This window comes from Sceloporus occidentalis, unplaced genomic scaffold, assembly GCF_023333645.1.
Source record: "Sceloporus occidentalis isolate IW3139 unplaced genomic scaffold, rSceOcc1.0.p SCAF_8, whole genome shotgun sequence".
Lineage (NCBI taxonomy): Eukaryota > Metazoa > Chordata > Lepidosauria > Squamata > Phrynosomatidae > Sceloporus > Sceloporus occidentalis.
Genome location: NW_028316988.1, coordinates 17,090,133 through 17,103,750, shown reverse-complemented (window position 1 = coordinate 17,103,750; position 13,618 = coordinate 17,090,133). Strand labels below are relative to the sequence as shown.

The window sequence follows — 13,618 nt, the reverse complement described above, 5'->3', positions numbered from 1 at the left end:
AGGAATTCCATAGCAGTTAAAGTGGTGTGAACTTGGATTAGTTCTGCGGTGTGGATGCAGCCGTTGTCAGGTATCCAAAGCTGTTGGGTTCCTTGGTGTTATCAGGAAGCCTCTTCAGAGGGAAACCAATGCCCTCAATCCGATTTGGATGTTTGATGTAACAGGTTGTCTTTGCGGCCACTGATGGTCTAGAATTGTCTCAGGAAGAAACCCAGGTGTGTTTATTGCTTATGTGTTACATGTGCATTGGGGAAGGAAGCAAATATACAGTGGACCTAAGGTGGTGATGCTCCCCTTGCCCTTCTTTTGTCCAAAACTGTTTGTAGACAAAAATGTGAGCACAGTCCCTAGTATATCTAATGCACCCAGTGGCTGTCTTTGTTCACTGGAATATTTATCTTTCAGATTCTGCTTGTAGTTTAAGCTCTTCCCATTTCCACACCATTGAAGCCATAGAAACTTTGCAGGGACCTTGAATGCTTTTGTAAGGTATCAACAGTGCCACCTTGTGGTAGAAGGACAATACAACATACGTTTCAGGTTGTTTGGGGTTAACTTTGATGAAAGCTGATAGTTTCCTCTGGTTCTTCAGTGACAGTATCAGTCAAGGTGGACATATTTCCCTTGGATAGCACTTCTCTGCCGTTTGCAACCACAAAGAAGTACTGAATGCACTTTTGGACCTATAAGAGCACCAGTTCCCTATGTCCAGGGTTCGAATCCCAGCTCAGCCATGGAAATTCACTGGGTGCCCTTGGGCAAGTCGCACACTCTTGGCCTCAGAGGATGGGAATGGCAACCCTCTTCTGAAGAAAGTGGCCAAAAAAGCCCCATGAAACATTCTAAATGTTGCTATATATATAAGTCAGAAATGACTTGAAGTCACACAACAACAACAACAACAACAGAGAGCAAATCTTTGCCCTTGGGATCCTTTGGGGATCTCATGGGTTGCTAGGAAAATAAAACACCGAACTCTGCTTCTAAGTTTTTAAACCTTTTTAAAGGGTTAAATGGTGTTGTGGTGGTAGAGGGTTGTGTTTTGTTATTTAGATATGTTTAACAATGACTTATTGCAACACTATGAATGAGAGACCTCCAGGAGCTATGGTCAACAGTCCTGCTCAAGAGTCCGTTCAGACATGAAAGTGGAAAAACTGCAAATAACAAACATTATTTATGTTTTACTTGAGAGAACACCTCTCTAGGAGTCTCTAGGTCCTCCAGCACAATTCTATGGTCAACGTCTCGCAGATGTTGACCATAGAGTTGTGCTGGAGGACCTACAAATGCCTAGAGGAGTGTCCTCTCTAGGAATCTCTGTATCCTCCAGCACAATACTAAGATCAGCGTCTGGCAGATATTGACCATAGAGTTGTGCTGGAGGACCTACAAATGCTACAAATGCCTAGAGGAATGTTCTCTCTAGGAACCTCTAGGTCCTCCAGCATGGCTTCTGATAGTTGTTGACCATAGAGTTGAGCTGGAAGAACTAGATTCCTAAAGTGAATATATTGATCAGATTTGCAATAGTCAAAGCCTCAAATGTGGAGGGTTGAGATCTGTTTCTCGATATCATTTTAACATTTCTTTGAAACACCTTTGCAAAAGGGACGAGTTTGAGGTGGGGAATGAGAAGGTGGTGTTTCCTTCTACCTCCCAATTCCAGAACATTTTCTTTTCAACATGGGAACATCAACACGGAGATTCTACCCTGAATTAACCAGGATGCTTCATTACAAATGCATCGGATGAATGCCGAAAGAGAACAGCCCTTTATTTGGAGAACAGTGAAGAGAAATGCATGGATCACCCAACCTCCCCCCTCCATCCGTTCCCTTGATAAAGATAATTGTATCTTGTCAGGGATGACAGGACCTGAAAAATATATGTATTCATCTCAGAGGCATTCATAACTTGAGAGAGTGGGATTTTGTGTGTGTGCATGAACTTTGTCAAAAATGCATTCTTTTAAGCAAAAGCTTATAGGATGCAATGAGAAGGATTGTATATTAAGGGTGGATTCGCTGTGTGCAATCCCTGTATGAGAACCCACAACACTGTCATCCGTTTTCGGAGGAGGATCAGCAAATATGTTTAATTTTTATGTATTTATTTCTATCAGGGTTTGAGTCCCTGCTCAAGCAAAAAAGCCACTAGGTGACCTTGAGCAAAGCACACTCTCTCAGCCGCAGAGGATGGCAATGGCAAACTCCCTCTAAGGAAACATGCCAAGAAATCCTGTGATAGGTTTGCCTTAGGGTTGCCATAAGTCCAAAATGACTTGGGAATATATATATATATATATATATATATATATATATATGGTCACCATAAGTCAGAAAACAGACTATATAGTTGTTGTTGTGCACTTTCAAGTGATTTCTGACTCATGGCGACTCTATCATGGGATTTTTCTGGAGCTCAGAGTGTGTGATTCATCTAATGTCACCCAGCGGATTTCTATGCCCAAGCAGGCAACTGAACCCTGATATCCAGGTTTTCCAATTTATGGCAACCCTAGCATAGGATTTTCTGTGGTTGAAAGTGTGTGACTCTCCCAAAGTTACCCAGTGAGTTTCCATGGCCAAGCAGAGCATCTTGTCCTGGCATCCAGAGTCATAGTCCAAAACCACTACACCACACTGTTTTATATGTGTGTGCATACATACACACATATACAAGCATCTTTGGTACAGAGATTGAAACTCACTCACACTCATACAGTATCAATCTCTGAAGCCTAAGGAGCTTATGGAAATGCAGGGTTAGGTTTGGGTCCTGTGGACCTTGACTTGGGTGGGCGAAGAGGTCCCCTTTCATGATGTACATCAGGCAGCAAAATCTCTCGGGCCAACGCTGGTCCTTTCTAGCAGCTGCTTTGGAGTTGCCACCTAGGAGAAATCCTCTCTGTGTGGCTTCAGCCATGTACCTCTGCAGCAAGTCTCTTCTGAAAAGGACTTATCTCATTCGCTTCATATTACAGGATCCATCAACTCCTCCAGTGCAACATTGCAGTTCAAGAAGGCCGAGGAGAGGGGCAATGTGGTTGACAGTTACCTGGTTGAAATCCAGGCTCCAGGGGGAATCGGAGACCCCACGGTGAATGAGCATGGCCTTCTGGGTACCCCCTTCCATACTCCTTGCATTGAGGGGTTATCGGGGGCTAACACGGAACGGTGCTCCCAGTTCCAATGGCATTCCCCCGTGGCACCGTTGAATGACAGCCAACATCCCGCTCTCTGTACGGACGAGGTAAAAAGCACCGCTTTGACAAACACTCACAGGAAAATAATAAAGTGGCAAACTAATTTTGCATCGGACACACTTACCAGAGCATAAAGAGTCTCTGAAAAGGAGACATCTTGTGCCATCTATCTTCCTTAAACACCCAAGCTGTGACAAAGTGGAAAGCAAAATTATGATGAATGATGGGAGAGGTTTTTTCTGTCGGTACCTGGCTGCGTGAACCTGGCGGAAAAGGGTTCGAATGGGGAAAAAATGGGACTCCTACCCGAGGGGAGGCGAAAGAGGGAAAGGCGATGGGCTTTAAAACATACACCCATGCAGACAAGTCTTTATTATAAATCGCTACTCCGTTTTCATCATAATGAAGGCGCAGCTCGTGACATAAATTAAAAGCGGCAAGTGATAGGTCAGCATTGCGCCATGTTGCGCGAAGACAAATGGCCGCCGATCCCTTGACAGGGACTGTATCTCATTTACAATTTTTGGAGTACATTTCCCGATTGCAAAGAGGAACATGGTGAGGTTTTGTTCGTCATCGGCGTCGGCGTCATTTATTTTACTGCCTCATTTGAATATGATGAATACCGGAGGCCTTTATTTGTTCACAACAACCAAATAATTGTAGATCCACCAGTTTTGTGGCAATTAATCATGAAACGGGGAGATTTTTCTCTCCCACCCTTCTCGCCCAACAATCCACTCCAAACATGACATTGAACAATAAAAAACATTAACCTTTGCTTTATAGAAATAGGCATAGGAACACATGCTGACATCAAAGATTGGCTGGAATATTTTTTAAAGGTTTAAGCTTTAAGGCCTGCAACATTTGGAGACGGTAGACTTTCCAAATTTCACAGATTTATTGCTTCTCCTTCCTACAGGTATGGAAGAAGGGAGTAGCAATGGTTAAGATTCAACCACACATTAAAAGGTGCTTGTAGACTGGTGATGAAAAGAGTGATGCTAGTGAAATAGTTGAAACTTAGCCTAGATTAGTGAAGACTTTAGCTTATGAGTCAATCAAAAACCTCCATATCTGGAACTGGGTGAATCCATGATCAGTAGCAGTCTAGATTTAGAGGACTTATCCAAGCTGCTGGAGATATTTTGGAGATTGGGTTTAGAGTTGACTTCTGTTCTTGTGTGCCTTTCTGATTTATGGTGACTCAATGGGGGTGAAACTATCATGGGGTTTTATTGGTGAGATTTGTGCAGAGGATGTTTGCCTTGAAATCTCCTCCTTTGGAGGTTTTTAAACAGAAGCTGGTTGTGAAGTCAAAGGCTTTCATGGCCAGCATCCATAGTTTTTTTCTGGGTTTTTCGGGCTCTGTGGCCATGTTCTAGAAGAGTTTATTCCTGACGTTTCACCAGCATCTGTGGCTGGCATCTCTAGAGAGGCTGGATGGTGTACTTTGAGTCTGTGTTTTGCATGGCAAGGGGGTTTGACTGGATAGCCCTTGGGGTCTCTTCTAACTATGATTCCCCTGAGACTGAGATGGTGGGTTTCCCAGTCAGTTTCATGGTGGAGCTGGGAACTGAACCCAGGCATCCAGACTCACAGTTCAACATTCAAACCACTGCACCACCCTGGCTCTCAACTACTACCTCGCATAACTAAATAGTTCACAAAATGACCAAAGATCCCACATCTTTTGAGCCTTTGGTATTAGTCGTATCATTTCTTTAATCGCCAAGGGTGGAGGATTTGCTGTTGCAAAATTTCCCTTCCCACCTCTCTGCAAAGGCCTCTATTTCCCATTGCACTTTGCAGCTGTCATCATGCCCAGTGCTAAAAGGGTGTGTGTCTGTGTGTGTCGATTTTTTAACCAGAGGCGCTTTCATTTGGGCCTCTCTGAAGCCTTCCATTTCTAATGCCTCAGGCAAGATTCGGAGTGCTTAAAAGGGATGCGCTCTGCTCTCTGCGCACCATGGGACCTCATCATGGAACAGCAGCCACAAGGAATTCTGGGAGGAGACTCAGGGATGGAGCGGAGGCATGCTCACGGGGATGTGCTCTGTGCTTCTCAGCATTTTGTGGATAATAGGAAGGATACCTTGGCAAAACCACCATTGTCCAATGGTTTTTAGACTAAAGGAGTTCTTCCAGATATTTAGGTGGAACTGCCATGCTTGCATTGTCAGATTCCCAGCTTCTATCAAGCGTAAACCTCAGAAGATACTATCTAGGGAATCTGAGTGAATTTTGTGCTAGCTAGACCATGGAAAAAATATAGTCCAAATGTGGTTGGTCTTCAGATCAGCCAATGGGTTTCTTGGCTGAGCTGGGAATCGAACCTTGGCATACAGATTCATAGTTCAACACTCAAACCACTACTCTGCCCTGGCTATGAGTGATCCTGTGAGTGACCCTTTGGGCAAGTCACATTCTCTCAGCCTCAGAGGATGGCACTGGCAAACACCCTCTGAAGAAACCTCCCAAGAAAACCTTGTGCTACTTCACCTTAGGGTCACCATAAGTCAAAAATGATTTGGAGGTACACAACAACAACAGCAAACCAAAGGCCAGGAACAGAACAAGGTGGATCTTCAGCTCTCTGTCTGCAATTCTGCATGGGCTGGATGCAGCCCTTTCTTCCTTTCCCCTTTCCTCCTCCTCTCCCTTCCTCCCTCCTCCTCTTTCTTTCCAAATGGATGGCGGCAAAGGCGTGCTCCAGCTGCCAGTGCCTTGCTGCCCTTGTGCAGTTGCCTGCCAGTTGTGCGTTGCCGATTGCAATGAGCGCCACCATCTGCCGTGCCACGTGGACATCATAATCTTTTCTTAATTACATTAGCCGTGCAATCAGTTACTGCATTACAAGGCCGGCGATGAGCTTTTAAATCTTGCTGGAAATCATAAATAATTGCAATAAGTGCCAGGCGCCAGATGTGAGTGCCAATTCGGCATGGGCTAGATAAATAGCAACCTTCCGATGCAGCCTTCCACGGCTGTCCAGCCGGGCCATGGGAGGGGCGGCATATTTTCCTCTGCCACCTTTGGGACTGTACTGTATTGTTCTCTTTATCCATTTATTTATTTGATTTATATCCCGCTTTTCTACTGAATGGGTTCAAAGCAGCTTACAATATACAGTCAGCTCTCCATATTCACGGACCTTTTATCCATGAATTCAACCATCCATGGGTTGAATGTGTGTGTGTGTGTGTGTGTGTATTTCCAAGAGCAAACCTTGATTTTACCATTTTATGTAAAAGATACCATTTTACTATGACGTCACTGTATTTAATGGGACTTGCATATCTACAAGTTTTGGTCTTGGAACCAAACCCCAGCGGATACCAAGGGCCCACTCTACCTTAAAACCAAACAGCTCAAACAGGATGGAGTGCAAAAGTTAAAAGAGCAATAAACCATATATTCAATTAAAATGCTACTTTTAAATCATTAAAATTTAAAAATATTAAAATGCTTAAAATACACACCCAGTTGCAGATCCGTCCACCCGGGGCACATTGAACCTCCTTTGGGAGGGAGTTCCAAAGCCTAGGAACAGCAACCAAGAACACCCTTTCCATGTCCTCACTAGCCAAGCCTGGGAGCAGGGTGGGATGGGGAAGGAAGGAAAGAAAGAAATGAATAAACTTGGGTAATGGAGATTGAGATATAGAATTGGAAGTTGGAGAGAAGGAAAGAAGTTGTTAACTGGAGCATGAGAAATGAGGCAGGGAGCAAAGTGAGGAAGGAAGGAAGGAAGGAAGGACGGACGGACGGACGGACGGACGGACGGACACAGGAAGGATAATGGAAAAGGGAAACAAAGGAAGAGAAAGAAAGAAAGAAAGAAAGAAAGAAAGAAAGAAAGAAAGAAAGAAAGTGATTTTAAGAATGGAGAGAGGGGGAGAATTAGAATTTGGAGAGAAATTATATATTTGGGAAGAAACAAAGAAATTGTAAAATGGAGCATGAGAAATGAGAGAGGGAGCAAAGTGGAGAAGGAAAGGAGGGGCAAATTGAAAGGAGAGAGAGAGAGGCAAAGGAGGAAGGAAAGAAAGGAGGATGAAAACAGGAAGAAAGGAAGTTGCTTATGGGAAGTAGAAGGGAAGAAAGAATTCAAAAATTTGAGGAATAGAGGGACAGTGACCAGAAGCAGCTTTATTTTGGCCTGTCTGTTCAGACCCACAGTTGCCCAAATGTGGCACGTTACATGCCCTGGAGCAAGTCTGCAAAACATCTACATAACCCCAGATCATAAAATACTTGATCCAGGATCCACCCGGAAATCTTCACTGCCCTTCTTGTACTAAGGAACGTAGCCTGTGGGTTGGGTTCTGGGCTGTGAAATAGCCACTTCAAAGCCCAGAGGCCTCTTGGTTCTTCCTTATCTCCAGTTCCCAAATGCACGGTGCGCCAATTACTACGAAGGCATTTCTGAACAGTTTATAAACCTGTTTTTTCCAACAGCTGTTAGTGTCTGATGAGCCATGGGGCATTTCTGTTAGAGAAAACCAGTTATGGAGTTTATGGCCGAGGCACTTAAATATTATGATCCCTAATATATAAATAGCAGCACACATGTTGCAGCTGTTCTACTTTCATTTCAAGAAGGAAGGCTTTAAGTTCTTTGACCTGCAAGGTCTTTTTCCATTTTTAATGTCAAGCAACCAGCGGGTGGAGAGGTACATTTTGAAACGGAGGCTCTCAGCCTCCCAAGGAGAGTCCAAAACATCTCTGCTCATAATGTGTTCTTGGCCATTACAGTCATCCCTCCACATTTATGGCTTTGACTTTTGAGAGTTTGATTATTCATAGATTTGATTAATATGTTCTCTCTAGGAATTTCTAGGTCCTCCAGTGTGACTCTATGGGCAGCTTCCTCCAGAAATCATACCGAAGTATCTAGAGATTCCTAGAGAGAGAAGTTCCCTAAGCATTTGTATATTCTCTAATGCAATTTTGTGGTCAACCTCCAGCAGATGTTGACCACAGTGCTGCACTGGAGGATCTATTAATTCCTAGAAAGGTGTTTTCTCAGATTAAAAAAGTAGTGGTTTTTATTTGTGGTTTTTCTACTTTCACAGGGGTCCTATGCATTTCTTTAACAGAAAATGGAGTACCTTTGGCCAAAAGAACACGGAAAGAATAAGGGGAGATTTCCGCACAAAAAGGAAGAGCAGTTCTGTGTATTTCACTAAACAATTTTATTTTGAATTAACCACATAAACAACTGAAATGAAACTATTGGGTCAGGCAAGCCTTGCAGAAGTGAACACAAGACATTTTGAATCTTTGTGAGACCACCTGAAAGCTTCTTTGGAAAATCATCCTGGAAGATTTTTTTTATTTCACCAGCCTCCACTTGTATTCCAATTTCAAACATATAGGCGTATGTTAACATGCTGGGAACAGTTGGTGAGGCTGTTGGTAACTGTGTCGTGGTTTTAAGGGACCCTGAAAAGAAATTTCATGCAACCCTCACCCCCACCATGCTCCTAAAGGCTGTTGGTTCTCCTTGTCTTTCTTACATATCAATACTGATATGCAAACACAGCTGGTTCCGTTGTTTTTTGTGGGTTTGGGGGGCTATGTGGCCATGTTCTAGAAGAGTTTATTCCTGACGTTTCGCCAGCATCTGTGGCTGGTATCTTCAGAAATCTCTGAAGAGACCAGTCACTGATGCCAGCGAAACGCCAGGAATAGGTCAGTATTGTGCCAAGTTGCGAGAAGACAAATGGCTGCCAATCCCTTGACAGGGACTGTATCTCATTTACAATTTTTGGAGTACATTTCCCAATTGCAAAGGGGAATGTGGTGAGGCTTTGTTCGTGAGGTTTTGCCCCCCTGGGAGACATACCATCCACTTTTGGAATCATTTTGGAAGTAGATGAAGCTGACCTGCAGTACCTCCTCTTGGCCACCTCTATTGATGGCAGCAGAGAGCTATAGCTCCCTCTTCTGGCCAGATAGCAATAGCTCTCTCTTCTGGCCAGTTAACAATTGGCATAGCATAACGTTCATGACAATGACTTCTTTCTGATGTCTTCAGTTTTCTCCACATGTCCCTGACTTTCTTAATACTGAAGCATTATGCACCGCAGATCACATTGTTCAGAACTGATGCCCCTTGGCAGAGTCAGGCGATAAGCCAGTTTCTTAACTCATCACTCATAAAGTTGTGTTAGTTTTACCTTTGTTGCGTTAATGGAGGCATCACTCCATTAAAATCAACAGCAAGAGTTCATTGCCTGTGAGGAATCTAGGAAGTTCATTCATTGTCCCACAGGAACGCAAAATTTGTACAAGCATTTCTCCTCCGCTCTTGGAATAAAGCCTGGAATGAGGAATACAACCCCCCAAATTCCACTTTCAGGTTCTCCAATCCTTCCTGAAGAGCTCCAAAGACTCCCAAGCCCTCATTTGTTTAAGGGTGAGAGTCCATTTTTGGATGATTTTCAACCTCAAACAGCTCCAAATGTCTCCAAACCACACAGATATTAATTACTGAACAAACTCATTAATTAACGGCCCGTGAGCTGGGCATTAACACCTTGCCTTTCTCCCACCATGAGACCCAAGGCAATGTGGGTTAAAAGCAAAATGCACCGAAAACAAACATGCAATGGGTGAGTGTTAAAGTAAGCCTAGTAAAATTAATTTTAAAAAGCATTTTTAAATGGGGTTAAAATGCAATGAAGATCAAAGTCAAACGTCCCTCCACCCATCAAATGAAACTCTAGATTCCTTTGGCACAGCCAACTAAACACTGACGGCTTGTGTAAATAAAATGGTATTTGGCTTGTGGTTTAGGTTGCCTGCCTCCACCAGAACCTCAATTCCCTTTCAAAGCAACCCTCCATCACACAAAATGATGGAGTCAAATGACAAGAAAACAAATTCCACTGACACATTAGGAAGAATTTCTTAACTATTAGAGCCATTTGATCATGAAATGGATTCCGAGGGAATTAGACTCTCCTTTAGAAGTTTTAAAACAGTAGTTGGATGGGCCTCTTTCAGGGGTGCTTTAGTTGTGTATGCCTGCATGAGAGAGGGCTGGGTTTATTTATTTTGTAGGCTGCCTTTCTCCCAGGAGGGACCCGAGGCAGCTCTCAGATAAAACATTTTACAATTAAAATAATCTACAACCACAGTTGGCCCTTCCAACTCTTACGATTCTAGGCTAAGCAAGGGGACTGAACACTGCCTATGCCAAAAACGAGGAAGAAAAAGACCACATTTTTAATTCCAAACTCACACCAAAAAAGCAGCTAGTCCCTATGAGGAAACGACACAGAGAGCAGGAAGGGGAACGCAGCTTATTATGGGCCAGGTTTCCATTTGACAAGAGAATAAAAATGCCCAACCATATGTTTGCAATATGCGCTGCGATGCTTTCTGGCTACTAAGTACCAATTAGATGTTTCCTTGGGAAGGAACGGATATCCCTTTGCTACCAGATCTTATTGAAATGGGAAGTTTATAAAAAATATTATTACACTAAAGACTGTCTCGGTAACAGTGCATCCAGAGGGGCGCATTAATGGTCCAGAATGCATGCCAGTTTCCCCCCCTCCATCCAGTTTGAGAAATCTTCTTCCATTTGTTAATGGGGCATCGGGGGCATCTATTATGTATGGAGCGTATATTCCTCACTACTATCAAGCAACACACTTGCCTTAAAATTACTCTCCATACTATAAAAAGAAGAAAAGAGGTGGAAAAGAGGGGGAGGACTGTACTCATGGTCTCCAGATACAGAAATGAGGGAAATTGCAATATCAGGGTGTGAGATCACAACTGGATTCAGAGATTATAAATTATACAGGGCCTGGAATTGCTGAGCACATAAGGACTAGGCTGTTTTGTTGAATGTGGTTAAATTGTGGCTGCAGTTCATTGCTTGTTTGAGGATTATTCTGTTTTGGTCAGACCTGAGTTGAATTCCTGTGTCCAGTTCTAGGCACCAGAATTCAAGAGGGATAGTGACAAGCTGGAGCGTGTCCAGAGGAGGGTGGCCAAAATGGTGAAAGGTCTGGAAACCATCAAACCCTAAGAGGAACAGCTTAGGAAGCTGGGTATGTTTAGCCTGGAGAAGAAAAGGTTAAGGTGTGATATGAGTGCAGGTTTAAATATTTGAAGGGATGTCCTAGTGAGGATGGAGTAAACTACTTTTCTGCCTCTCCAGAGACTAGAACACAGAGCAATGGATTTGAAATTGAACCCTGATCTCCAGAGTCTCAGTCCAGTGCTCAAACCACTGCGCCATGCTGACTCCCATTCACATCTTTATGGCGCCAAACTAATTTCTGCAAGCTATGTGAAAGGAAAAGATTTTATGGACAATATCAGAGCACTGTAATTCCTGGTCTCACCTACTTCAAAGATGTTCTTTATAGTTCAGGTATTCCTTATGCTTCAGGATCTTGCAGCTCCCATCTGTAATCCATAAAGAAAGTGAGAGAGAGAAAGAGAAGGCAAGTTTAATATATAATTATATTCTGAGTGTTGTTGTTGTCTGCCTTCAAGTTGTTTCCAGTTTATGGTGATCCTAAGGGGACCTGTGGCATAGTAGTTTGAAAGTTGGACTATGACTCTGGAGACCAGGGTTTGATTCCCTGCTTGGCAATGAAAGCCACTGCATGACCTTGGGCATGTCACATGCTCTCAGCCTCAAAGGAAAGCAATGACAAACCTCCTCTGAAGAAATCTTGCCAAGAACACTCCATGATAGGTCTCCTTAGGGTCACCGTAAATCAAAAATGACTTGAAGGCACACAACAACAACAATGCTATCCTATATTGGGATTTTCTTGCCAAGATTTGTTCAGAGGAAATTTGGTCTTTCTCTGAGGCTGTGAATGAAACTGGGCCAGTCTATCCCATACCTCAGTTTTCAACCTGACCTACCTCACAGGGTGGTTGCAATGATCAAATGAGGAGAAGGACCACATACATCACTTTCAAACTCAATGGGTAGAAATGCAACAAAGTAATGAAATAACATTTATCTAGCTGGGTACAAAAGCAAAGTGGCCTGAAAGCACCAGATCTGGGAAGCTAAACAGGTCAGCCCTGGTTAGTACTTGGATGGGGGACTGTCAACAGATACCAGGTGCTATTGCCTCTATTTCAGCAGAAGGAACTGGCAAAACCACTTCTGATGATTCCTAAGCTAAGAAAAACCCTATTAAATTCATAGGGTGGCCATAAGCGAAGGCATACATGCCCATAATGTGAGGCTAATAACAACGGGCTGGGAGCCAGAGGCCATCTAGATGTTTCTGCATCACAGCACCCATCATCCCTAAGCATGCTGGGGCCGATGGGCGCTGGAGTGCAAGAACCTCTTCTCAGTTCCGGAAAGGCCACAGGTCCTGATCTAGCTCTCTACTCCCAGGTAAGTCCCAAGGATCAAGCTTCCCCCCAAGTCAGGGCAGAGGGCATTGCAGCTTTAAATGGATCCTTGAAATCCAGTTTTCCGGGGAGAGGTGAGGCCCACTGGCATTTGTTGGCGGTCTCCCATCCAAGTGCTAACCAGGGCTAATCCTGCTTAGCATGGGTGGCTCAGTTTCTCAATCCATGAATTCTCATCCTTGCAGGAGAGCAGGCACACTGTTTTCTGGATCCACGTGTGAAAGATCACAGCTGAAAAAATCCTCCACCATCCTCTTGCTCTTGGATTCCCTCTCGAAATCCGACACCGGTGGAGATCCCTCCCTTGCAAAGGAGGCTCAAGAGGGAGGCTGGGCCCGCCTTGCCTTGGCCCTGATCCCGATCCTGAGCCAAGGAGGAGCTTCCTCTCCTCCCAGGAAAGGCCTGGAAGAGGCTGAGCTTGAGGAGGAAGCCCTGCGCCCTGGGCGCAACCGGTAAGTCTCCAAAGAGGACCCCACTCTCTCCTTTCCCCCTTTCTCTCCAGAGGAAAAGTCTCCGAGGGGCTGGGGGACCAGATGCCCTCACCGCCAAGGAGGAGAAGTCCCCGCAAAATGGAGGACATGCAAGGAAAAAAATTGAGGACATTGCCAAATCAGTAACAGCTAAAAAAAAAACCCCTCCACACACCTAGAAATATAAATCCACGCTGTTTAGTCAGGCTCCAAGTGGAGGGCATGTTGGAACTCCACCTGGAATGGAGGACATGTCCAGGAAAAGGAGGAGATCCTGTCACCCTGCTCCAGAAAGTCCCCCCTTCGCTCTCTGAAGTGCGCCCTAAGAGCACCGGCTAGTCTCCATGGGTGATCCCTCTTTCCAGAGTGCTCCCCTTTCCTCTCCAGCCTGCGCCCTAGGCGCAACAGGGAAGTCTCCAAGGGGGACCCCTCTCTCTCCAGAGGGCTTCTCCACTTTCTCTCCTGTTTGGCCCCTGGGCAAGGCTCCAAGGGGGTCCCTTTCTCTCCAGCTTGTGCCCTCAGTGCT

At 44.4% G+C, this 13,618-nt stretch overlaps 1 protein-coding gene and 1 long non-coding RNA gene across 2 annotated transcripts in view; one reads left to right on the top strand and one right to left on the bottom strand.

Annotated features, from left to right (window-relative positions):
* Positions 1–2,718: 2,718 nt before the first annotated feature.
* On the bottom strand, positions 2,719–6,781 carry LOC149308064 (uncharacterized). The gene is made up of 3 exons (XR_016282071.1): positions 6,694–6,781; positions 3,333–3,396; positions 2,719–3,242 (listed from the first exon to the last, which is right to left on the bottom strand). It is a non-coding gene; the product is annotated as an uncharacterized LOC149308064 (long non-coding RNA).
* Positions 6,782–13,016: 6,235 nt separating this feature from the next.
* The window catches only part of LOC149308063 (multivesicular body subunit 12B), a 54,912-nt gene continuing 54,310 nt past the window's right edge, over positions 13,017–13,618 (top strand). Inside the window, exon 1 of the mRNA XM_089535001.1 lies at positions 13,017–13,074. The gene's annotated coding sequence lies outside the window, so the exon portion shown is untranslated. The remainder of the gene's footprint in view (positions 13,075–13,618) is intronic.